We start from the raw sequence: 12,507 nt of genomic DNA on the forward strand, positions 1-12,507 counted from the left end.
AATTGAACCCACAACTCAGATATTTATTTTATAACCTGGAATGCTTTACAGAAAGAAAAAAATACAAATTTTAATATTAGTCTTTTGAAATTTTTAAAATCCTTTAAGAGAAAATATTTTGTTTTTAGCTGTTTTAAATTGACTGATTTTGTGGCATGTTGAGTTTTATGTAAAACGTAATTTTAAAGCCAACATCGCTGAAAAGTATTGTTATTTTAATATTTGAATTTAAAATGATGCTTTCTTTGTCTGTCATAAAAACTTGGTCATAGAAATGTTTTAAAAAAGTATTGATTCCAATATCCCATCAATACATCCAATCTAGTAAGAGTAGACGTCAATAACCAGCCATCTAACCAAATGAAAGTTACACGAATAAAAACCAATGCGGCACAACGACCATACGACTATCGTCAGTGTACACAACAACAGCAGCAACAACAAAAAAGAAAACAAAGTGCGAATTCGTAAATGATGTTTCAATCTACAATTCAAAATCCAAATAATGATGATTGTGTTTATTGTTGTTGTTGTTTTAGTTATTTTTTCTTTATTGTATAATAAATATGCATCAATATTCCGCTTCATTGCTTTTATTGATTGTTATTTAAATTGTTATTCAAATCCAAAAGGTATGAGAGGACGTGGCACATGTGTATTTTTCAATATATTTATATACATTTATTAGGATATACATATATTTTTGGTTAAACAGATTTTTAAAAGAACAAATTTTAAAATGAATAATATTAAAAAATAATAGTTTTCAAAAATTTTGCAAAAATTGAAACACATTTAGCTTTTGACAAATTCTATTGATAAAGTGCACATTAGTTCTTAGTCTATATATAGTATAGTTTGTAGTCTTGTCTAAAGTCTAGTCTATAGTCTTGTCTAAAGTCTAGTCTATAGTCTAGTCTATAGTCTAGTCTATAGTCTAGTCTATAGTCTAGTCTATAGTCTAGTCTATAGTCTAGTCTATAGTCTAGTCTATAGTCTAGTCTATAGTCTAGTCTATAGTCTAGTCTATAGTCTAGTCTATAGTCTAGTCTATAGTCTAGTCTATAGTCTAGTCTTTAGTCTAGTCTATAGTCTAGTCTAGTCTATAGTCTAGTCTATAGTCTAGTCTAAAGTCTAGTCTATAGTCTAGTCAATAGTCTAGTCTATAGTCTAGTCTATAGTCTAGTCTATGATCTAGTCTATGATCTAGTCTATGGTCTAGTCTATGGTCTAGTCTATAGACTACTCTATAGCCTAGTCTATATTCTAGCCATTCCTAAAAATTATTTTTTTTAAAGAATTTAACATTTTAAAGTTCTGTTTTGTATGAGTAATTGATTATATTTTTATCTGATTTATTTATTAGATGAGTTGATAATTGAGAGCTTTTAAGTTTATTACAAGTACATTTACAAATGCTACTCATTGATAACGTAAATACCTAAATATTCAAACACTCGTAAATGTTTGCATACATATATATCTATATACATACATAAACTTGTAATTTAAAATGCATATTATAATACATTTACATATTAAAAATTTACATACATACAAAGTTGTCATAAAAATATCTTTACAAAGTATGACATTAAAAATAATTTGCCATTAATTATACAAAATTTTATTTGTGTATTTTAGTAAAGCAATTGCTAATTTGTCAATACATGTACTATTATCTTTGCTTAAGCAAATCATACCTATTATCTAGGTATGATTTGCTTAAGCTTTCTTTTGAAAAGCAAAAGCTATTGACTAACACTAGTGTCAATATCATATACATATTTTCGTCATTAGTATACATTAGATGTTGACAACTTTTCTACACTTTCACCAACACATTTAAAGTTTTACATACAAATACTATTATTTGTTAGTTTTTAAGCCGTTGGGGATGAATAAGGAATGACATGAATGAAAGTGTTTGATTTTTCTTTTAATGTTTTTTTTACTTGTCTTGATATTGATGTGTAATTCTTAACTTTTTCCTTAACAAGCTTATTTAAACTTTGCTATATAGAACTGTTGTATGTTTAACAGTTTGTTGACATAACATTTGTTCTGTTGAAAGATTTTCATTACGTTTTTTAACTTTTTCTAGCTAGTATAGTTTTATACATAGATATATATGAATACATATGTGGGTACAAATATTTTTTTTGTATATTAGAATGGAATTTAAAATCTTTCAATGAATTATTTTTAAGATTCTAAAGATGCAAGGATTTAAAAGTCCTTTTATAAATAGGTATCACCCTAATATATGTATACATACGTAGCTACTCATGTGTTTTTGTGTTTATGATTTTTTGTTCTTTCTAAAATAAACAATAATTTGCATATTGATTGTGAAATATGTAAATATTTATTTATAGTAGAAAAATATAAAAAATAATAATGAAAACAAGCTGAAAATTTTTCTAGGAATATTCTATACATATAGACGTTAAGAATGAAAATTGATGACTAAGCTAAAAATTTAATATTTTTTGCAATTCTATAATAAAAAATTAAGCGAACATAAAATAAGTATATATGTTTATACTGCCTTATTCATAAACATTTATTAAGGGTTTCTAGAACAAATATTCTATGGAAATTTGATTTATAAACCTTTGATAAAATTTTATGAATAAGAGCCATAGTCAATACGTATTATATTAAATGATTATTTGACTGTTACTTAAACGTTATACTTCAAATATAAAATTAATTCAAATTATGTTAAATGTTCCTAGAATTTTACTGAATTACTTTGGTTCTATTACCTTGATTTTGTTTTTTATTGAAATTTTAATAGAGAAATTGAAAACATTTTTTTTTTGCATTTTGAATTTTGGTTCAAATGTTTTCATTACCAACATAATAACAATTGTTTTGTGCTTCCACATGAATGAAACATCATTTCAGTAGTGTTTATTTAAAAAAATTACACCCCATAGAAAGATTGCACATTTTTTTTCAAGAAAGGATAATGACAATATTCTAAAGGTGATAATCTAAATATGAAGGCAAAGTACTGACATAACAAATGATTTTGAATCTTGAAGTACTTACAATGAAAAACAAAAAGAGGCGTATTTGTGAAAGTGAAAAAAAAAAACATTAAAGAAAAAGTTGAGAAAATGCGTACTTAATATTTCAAAATTCTTAAAGGTTTTTCTACCTTGCTAGAGCTGTTAATGAAAAAAAAGGTGTTGCTGGCCTCAAAAGCCACAAATTATTTATAAATTTTTTGTTTATAAAATTTTCTCTTGTTTGTGCGAAGCACTGCTTTAGATTTTTTTTCATTTCCATTGCAAAAAGCGGATTCTCATTGTTTATTTTACTTTTTTTATTGTTTTTATTTCTAGAAGGCAGAGAGCTAGTAGTATGTATGTTTATTTAAATACGAATGAATGAGTAAGAGAATGTATATGTGGATGGTTGCTTGGTTGGATTGTATAATACAGATTGTACAGGAAGTGTTATAAATGCGTCATTTTGCTTTAATATGCAATCAACTTGTTTAGTGATGTATGCAATAATGTATTGTTTTTCTCCACTTGCATATCTACTATATAAAACCATTCATCAGTTTGTATTTTTCTGTAGATTTTTTCACCATTTCATTCATATGCACATTTATAAGTATGTGTGCCGATAAACAAATCCATTGATATACAGACAAACATACATTTATTTGCAAATACGTGTTTTTATTAAAACATTTTCATTATGCCAAAAGGTTTATTATGTACTCTACTTTAAAAAATTTAAAATTTTTGATTGGAAACCATATTGTTTGATTTCACTTGATGGTGGATAAAAATTTTGTTTCAATATTTTTGGATGAATCAATTTAACACATTCCTAATAATAATCATTTATATTAACTTTAAAAATATTTGTACTAGTTCACTTAATAGTCTATTGACTCAGTAGTCTATGAACTAGTATTTTGTTTAGTGTATAGAATAATTTCTTATTTACCTTAGGGCCTATGCCATGGACTAGTCTATGGTTTAATATCTTATTTATATTTATATATTATTTATAATAATCTATTGACTAAGTATTTTTTTGTGGACTTAGCTTTGGATCAGTTTAAAAGTACACACAGTTCTAAGAAAAGTTCAATAGAACAGGAATTCATTCCCATTTATACTCACTGTAAGTGGTTTATTTTATACTGTTTCACAATAATTCAAAAGGTAAAACAATTATCAACACAAAAAATTTTAGCCAGCATTGTGTAATACGCGAAACATCATCATATCTTAAAGCTTCCTTAATAATTCCAGTTAAAATTGATTTCACAATCCCTTTATTCATTCTTAATATTACTTAAAAACCTTACTCATCTGGTTTTAATTTTTCCATATATTTACATAAAAAATCACTCAATAAATTATCTCTTAGTATTTTAATTGTAAATATCATATGATGCAGTATATCTTTTTTGTATTGCACTTAATTATGAATATCAATCTGTACATTTCGTAGGTTTCATAAAAGTCGGATTATCTGAGTATTACTTTCTTACTTTTTAATAATAAATTTTTTGTTGTTAAAAAAGTCATTCATACCATCATGTCATTTCAGTGAAAATATTTATGTGCATATGTATGTACGTATGTATGTACTTGCTCAATGTAATTGAAATATGAGTTGTTTTCTATAAAATCATTTACTGACTGTATGTTACGTTGTTGTTGTTGTTTTTGTTGTACGTAATAAAGAACTATATAAAACCTTTTTAGTCGCTTATACACTGCTACTTGGAATATGAAAAAAACTGAACCTTTATTAAGACGAAACAAAAATATAAATACAAAATGAGAAAAATGCGAAATAATAAAAAAATGAACCTGAGTGTATGTTTTTATTTGCTCACTTGTGGTTTTTATTGTTTTCAACCATTTTTTGCATTTTTGAAGCTATGAAACAATATGTGTAGGGATGTGTTAGTAACAACACATTTAAAACAAACCTCTTTGACAGTGGATTTTTTATATTTTTGTAAAATGCTTTTGTATTCACATACTCCTCATGTGTGAAATATAAAAAATACATACAACTCACTCACAATCACTCTATTTTTTACTAACTCACATTTACCATTGAAATCTTTATGTATGCAAACATTTATTTATTCATACACCTATATATACAATGACAAATACATATATGGTATATTACAAAATAAAATTGTTTGTGGATATGAAAAATCATGAAACGTTTTGTTATAATAGGGGATTTATTAAAATATTGTTAACAGAATTGGTCGAAAATTTCTATATTATTATAAATTTACAACAGTTTAAGTTAAAGTTATACTTTTTTAATTTTTTTTAGGATAATGTCATATATGAAAGTTTATGAGAATAAAGAGAAAAACAGGTATTATTGCTTTCAAACAAATTTCACATACAAACATACTATACACAAATGTTTGGCATTGTTTTATTGTGGCGGAAATTGTGTGTTTTTTAATTCATCAGGAAATTGCCAACAATTTTTGTTGTTTTGCTGGAGTATTAGTATATGTTTTATAGGATATTGTTGTTGATGTTGTATTATTATACTGCTAGCTTCACACTTTAAATATTTTTTTTATTTACTTTATGCCCCCCGTAATGTTTTAATTCAAATATTGTGTTGTATTAATGTGGCTGTCTGCTTGAGTATTTCAATGGGTGGGAGTGTGGGTGTTTTGCAATTGTATGCGTCAAATAGGATGTATTGCCTTTAATAGCGTGTCTGTTTGCAGCAGTGTTTGTGTATAATTTGTGGCTTCACAGACTTGTTTAGAACTGTTGTTGTTTTTTAAACTGTTAATTTTTAAGATTTGTTTGTTTATTTTTTTTTTGCAGCTTAATATTTCATTTATTGAAATTGAAAGTTGTCAAGTGGTTAAAATGTTTAAAAAGCATTTTCGGGGAAAAATGAAATTATATAAAAAATTTATTATTTAACAATAGCATTAAAACATGTCAGTTTTGACATGCTTAGCATTTAAAAAGGCACGTGTGTATATTAATGGTTTTTCGTTAAAAAGATTTTAAAAATTTAAATTAATTTATTTCTAGTATTAAAACAAAATAATACCTTTGTAGTAGTTTCAATTATAAATCTACACACATTTAAATATATTTAATTTGCAGTTTTTAAATTACAAATACAATTATTTCAATTACTGAAATCTTTTAACAGTTTTTCAATAGGTTTAACAATATTATACATAAAAACACAAAATATAAAATTAAAAAAAAACTGAACTCACTTTAAACAATGTCAGTGACATAAAAATGTTTTAACGTTTTAATTTGTGGTGACATTTAAAATATTAAAATCTTTAAAATAAAAATTTTATTTAAATTTTACAGAAATAATTAAAATACATAAAGCAAAAAAGTGAAATGTTATACTAATAAAAAAAAAAAACAAGTATGAGTCGGACATGGCCGACCATATAATTCTTTACACCAATTAGTATGTTAAAAATATGGATTATTTTTTAAATAAAAAAGTATTAAATTTGTTTTTTAACTTAATTCTGGAATATTTTTACTTATTACTAACAAAAAACGGATTTTTTACAAGAGGGCTCATAGAAGAGTAGGGGTGTAAATATGGGCCTATTCTTAGTTTTGGTTGAGGAATTTACGTCACGTAAAAACAATATAACAAAAATTTCCAACTTTGACCTCCTCTATTGAAATCGATTTTATAAGTTGGAACACTTGAGACGAAATATGTATGTTTATAGAAATGTTAAATATTCATACGCACCAAAGTAATAACATGAATTAAAAGTGACTCATACGCTGTGTATAACTTCTTATTTTGTCCATTTATTTTGCTCATTAATATATTCGAAATTAATTAATTGCAAATAAATATATACTTCTTAAAAATCTTTCTACATTATCACATAAAATAAAGGAAAGGAACAGAAATAATTAAAGGCTTCCATTTATGCTAGTTACAATAGTAAATATTTAAAATACTAAAACATGTGCTACAATGATCTCTAACAATTTTTGTAAATTAAATACTTTGATTTAGTAAGTAGCATTTGTGATGAAATTATCATTAAAATTCAATTGAATTTTAAATGCTTAGACTTTAATATTATTAAAATATATAATCAATAGAACTAAACTAAACAATACTAAGTCTCAACATTTATGTATATTAATTTTCTAATGAAATTGCAAACAAATAATTATACAATACAATTCTCACTTTGGAGCAGTTGTTTCTTTGTTATGTATGCTAGTTTGTTGATATACATTTAAAATAGGAAACGTTTTGCAAACTTATATAAAGTAGATTAAAATATCATACATACCATGATTATTGCATGTTTATATATGTATATATAGTAATAGTTATACAACAACTATTACTTCTATAAATATGTGAGTATACATATATATTTACAACAATATTGTATGTATAAATTATAATTACAATTATTATGCAGATTTTCATTTAGTAAATTTTGCTTGAAGTTGTTAAATAAAATTTTGTTAATTTAAACAATAATTGTAAAATTTGTGCTAATTTACAATGTACTTAGCATATAGCAAACCAAAGTATTCAAAATAACTTAAGCAATGAAAATACATTATATGAATACCTAGCTATTATATGTACATACTACATAAACTTTTGTGAAAATTTATATGTACACCGGGAGAAAAAGTATGATCGTTTACAGTTATAGCAATTTATCTTAAAAATATTCAAACAATACAATGTTATGGTCACTGTAAACGTATCTTTGGATATTGCAAAATTTTTCATAAGAATTAGTACGACAGCAAAGGCTATCACGAAGTTCTCATTTGTTGAAACCATATTTTATATAAAGTTATGAATTTAACATAAAGTGTTTAAGACATTTTATAGTTGGATAATAGTGATTATAGTATTTTTAAATTTCATTATACAATTATTGCAATAATTTTGTCGCTTCTCTGTGTATTGGTATATAATTATACATATAAGTATGTGTAAATGAGTGAGTAGGAATGAACATTTAAAACAATTATTATAATAGAAAATTGTAATTTCCTTTGGATAAAACTATAGAATAACAGCAGCAAATGAAAAAATGTTAAAGTAAAGAAAAGATTAGCCTAAATATAGGCAACGATGATGATGATGATTTGTTGAAAACAGACAAAGATGTACGAACAAATAAAAGTATAAAACAAAGCCTTAAAGCTAAAATTAGTATTTGTAAATTAAATTTAATTGTTATTTAAATTTATTTATGTTCTAGGTAGGATTAATTTTTCATAAAATTTTTAAGAAAATCAAGGCAATGCAATTTCCAAAGCATATAAGACTTAAAGCAGGCTTTAATTGTTAAAGTTTTAAAGGGATTTTTCAATTTACAATATGAAAACGCTTTTGATTATTTAAGACTTATTTTATGCTTTAGAACTTTTTTGCTAAACATAAATCTTTTTTTGAATTAAAAAAAACGTTTTTGATTTGTTTTTATTTCTAGTTTGTTTATTGTTTTTTGCTTCGTTTGCAGTCGAGCGTCATTCATCTATTGATAAGTTGTTTTTCTGGCCAATGTGTCTCTACCCCTTTATCTACATTTTGTTTATTTTTGTTGCAGTTTTTGTGTTATTTTTGTTTAAGGACTTTGTCCATTATAACCGCTCTTCTTCGTGTACTTGTATTGCTGTTGTGAAGTGTATTAATGGATTTTTGTCGTGATTGAAGAGCATTAAAAATTGCTATGTAAGAACAAAGTTATACACATATACATACATATAGAGATTCCCACATACATTGAACGTAATGTGACCAAATAGTTTTTAATTAAACTATAATAATATTTTAAATAAACGATATTTGAAGCATGGTGCATTTATTCTTGATTTAAAAAAGAAAAATAAAAGTGGCTGGTAGATTTGTTTTGTTTTTTTTAATCTGGGGCTTATAGTTTCGATTTCCACCAGAGACTCTGATCTGCAAAATTTCATATTGTCTTCAAAATTCCGAGCTTTATTTTGACTACGAGATTTACGTACATTAGTTGATCGACATACAAATTGATTATGAGCTAATTGGTATACTGTAGGGTATAGTATAGAAATATTAATTCTATACCTTGTAAACATAAGCTTAAATGTACTTTAAGTGGTGTAGGGTTTAAAAAAAATTTAAAATATTATTATTATTCTTCAATTAAGTCTGTAGAATCATTGGAGAGAGTAACTGCCCAACAGTTCTATTACACATTGAAAATTAATTTCTCAATCGATTTATTACGGCATTCTTTTCATCAATTGTGGAATAAATCTTGTGAAAAAGGTTATTATCTCGATATAAATATTTATAAATATCTGGTCACGTTGAGTATACGCAGCAAATATTTCTGTTGCTTTTGCTGCTGGTGTTGTTTTTATCAACCGACCATTCAGTACTTCCACAATAAAAGTTACTGCTAAAAACAACAAACATAAAAAACGTAACAAAAAAAGCTTAAAAGTCAATCTAGTTGTTGTTTTATATTTCATTTTATAGAGTCAACCTCTACCAAAAAATTAAAACAAAATACAGTTACGTATTTGGTTTAAAAGAACGTTTTTAAGTTTTTTTTTAATTGTTCAGTCATTCAACCAAATATTTCATTTATAGACCAGAAATAAAGTTAGCAAGTTCAGTTAAATACATGATATGGTTTTCTAGCATTAAGCCTTAAAGGAAGGCTTAATGTATTACACATAGTCTAGCTTCTTTACTATAAAAAAAAAAAAACTAAAGTTTACTGAACCTATTTAAAAGCGCCATATTATAGTATTTTTCAAAAACGACTCACCGAACTTTTCCTCGAATTTAAAAAGTTGTCATTAAAAATTTGTTTTATTGCTTTCCTTAAAACTCTTGTATGTGTATGCTTGTCAATTTAGCCATATGAAAAGTTCATCTGTTGTTTATTGTAAAAACTGGTGATTTAAAGTTTTATAGCCAAAGTTCATTAAACATTCAGATTGATTTTTTTCTTACATTACTTTACCTCTCTTTTTTTCTTACTCCCTTTACAGCTTTATCTTTCATCTTTCCGTTGCTCCCTTATATTTATGTAGGAGTACATTTATTATAGGATATTTTTTTATTTTCGCAACAAAAAAGTTGCAGAATTTTATTTCTGTAGGCTTTAGGTTAAGTATGGCTATTTATTTGTTGTTGTTTAAAGCGTTAAAAGAATGATAACAGTTCAAATGTAACAAAATTAATTGATAGCAATTTTCTCAGTAAAGTTTTTGATGATGGTTTTTAATGTACAAAAATGCAATTGTTTTAAATATTTGGTAATCAATAGGAATAGAAAAATTAAATGAGTTTTGTTTCGGGAGACAATTTGTTACAATTTATTGGAATTTTAGTGATTTTAAAAGAAATATAAGAACATGAACTATAGACATAAAATTTGCTAAAGTATTTATTTTTTTCTTATTAATTTTCACCAACCGTTGAAAGCTTATATAAAGTTTGTTGAACACTTTTTTGCCAAATTCTGTCGATCCCAAGAGTTTGACAATATTTATTGCTTAATGCGGTGGGAAATCTGTAGTAATTTTTCTAAGAAAATCCTGAATTTTTGTCATGACTGATTGTTGTCAAATGTCTGATAATATATCTGACTTTTAGCCACAAGTTAGTACAAGAGTCTTGATAAAATATCAGAAAATTGTCAGACTATGTATGGGGATATTTATTTATATTTTGTCTGTTGTGCGATCGCAGCAAGTGGTGAACAAACATATAAAAAACAGTAAAATCTAATTTTGTTCTCCCAAAGCCCTATAGAGAATCTCTTCCCTAGAAGCCCTAGAGTAGAAGTGTCTTCTTATTCTTGAAGCTGAGTCAATGTTTCTGATAGTCCTTGATTCCATTCTTTTAAAAAACTTAGATCTCTTTTACAACAACATATACTTCTATACTCATAATTGTAATAAAATTACAATCTTAACATAAATTATAACAAAAACTTCTGGCTAATTTGATTATCTGGCAAAATAAATTTTTCCCGTTCTCATCAGTCGTATCTTTATAATATGAGAGTATCTGAGTATCTTTATAATATGAGATCAATTTTGCACATTTTTTTACTTACTTTTTATTAAACTAACTAACCAAATATGAAAAAAAAAAACAAAATTTAATAAAATTTTATAAGTTTACATAATTTTTTTTATTTTCTCTTTTTAACTATACACTTGTATATTTTTTGTCGCATTTTTTTTCACATTAAATACATATGCATATGTAAATATTTAAGTTTTTATGTATGTATAATATGACTTAAAACTATGACGCTTTGTTGCAATTATTACAAATTCACTAACAGAATGATGATTCAATTAAATTTAATTATATAACTTTATTTTTTTTCTTTTGAATAACATTCAGCTGAATATTTTTACTATAAATATATGTATTTGTAGCAATGCTAATAGTTGGATTTCACTTTAAGGCAATTCACAACACATGTTGTAGATTTTTGCATTGTTTAAATTGCAATATTACAATACAATATTAGTTGTGAATTGCCTAAATGCCAAGGGCTATTGTAAATATCGATGTTTAAAGTCGATTAACCATTTGATTTATTTCGTATCTAATATTTTAATTAATGTTTGTTTATGTGTTTATATATGTAAATTTTAGCAAAAACAAAATAAATATTTTAACATACTCGTATTACAATTATTAATAATTATTTATATCTACAATTATTTTATTGGCGTGTAAATATCTTTGTTAAGTAGGTATTTATATTTGTATATGAAAATGTATACAAACATTTTATATAATTTTATATACATATTGAAGTATATATATACATATATTAATTTAAATGTATAGCTTTAGCTTCAGGATATTCAAAAGTGTTTTGAAGTTATTGCATTTTAAAGATTCACAAAAAACAGTCCATTGAACAAAATGCGAAAGAATATGTTAATCCTAATTTTATACAAAAATAAAGATATTCAAAAATGTGCTATCAATACAAAAAGTTGAATACTTCATTCCCATTTAGTGAAACAGTCCTTTGTATATGTTCTTCAAATTTAAAAGTAAAAGTCACAGCAGACTTCGAAAGTGTTAAAGACTTTTTAAAGAAAGCAATTATATTGAACGACCCTAATACTATATAAACTATGCTAGTGTATGTAAATAATATACAAAGAGAAAAAACATGTTTAGACCAAATTGCAGTAATCATAACAATGTTTTCACTGTAATCATTGTTGTGGCTGTAAAAACAATATTATGTTAAATATACAGAGCAGCAACAACAACGTAGATTAGGCTGTAAACATGCCTAATCATATTTTTAAGTGTATTTATATATAAATGTTAGTGCTTTTTTTTGTATTTGTAATGAATTTTTTTAATCTAAGACCAATTTATTATTAAATAACTATAAACACTTTTAACTTATTTATTTTGGTAATATTAATTTTGGTTTTTCATTTATTGTTA

Source organism: Lucilia cuprina, chromosome 2, assembly GCF_022045245.1.
Source record: "Lucilia cuprina isolate Lc7/37 chromosome 2, ASM2204524v1, whole genome shotgun sequence".
In the NCBI taxonomy this organism is placed as follows: Eukaryota; Metazoa; Arthropoda; class Insecta; order Diptera; family Calliphoridae; genus Lucilia; species Lucilia cuprina.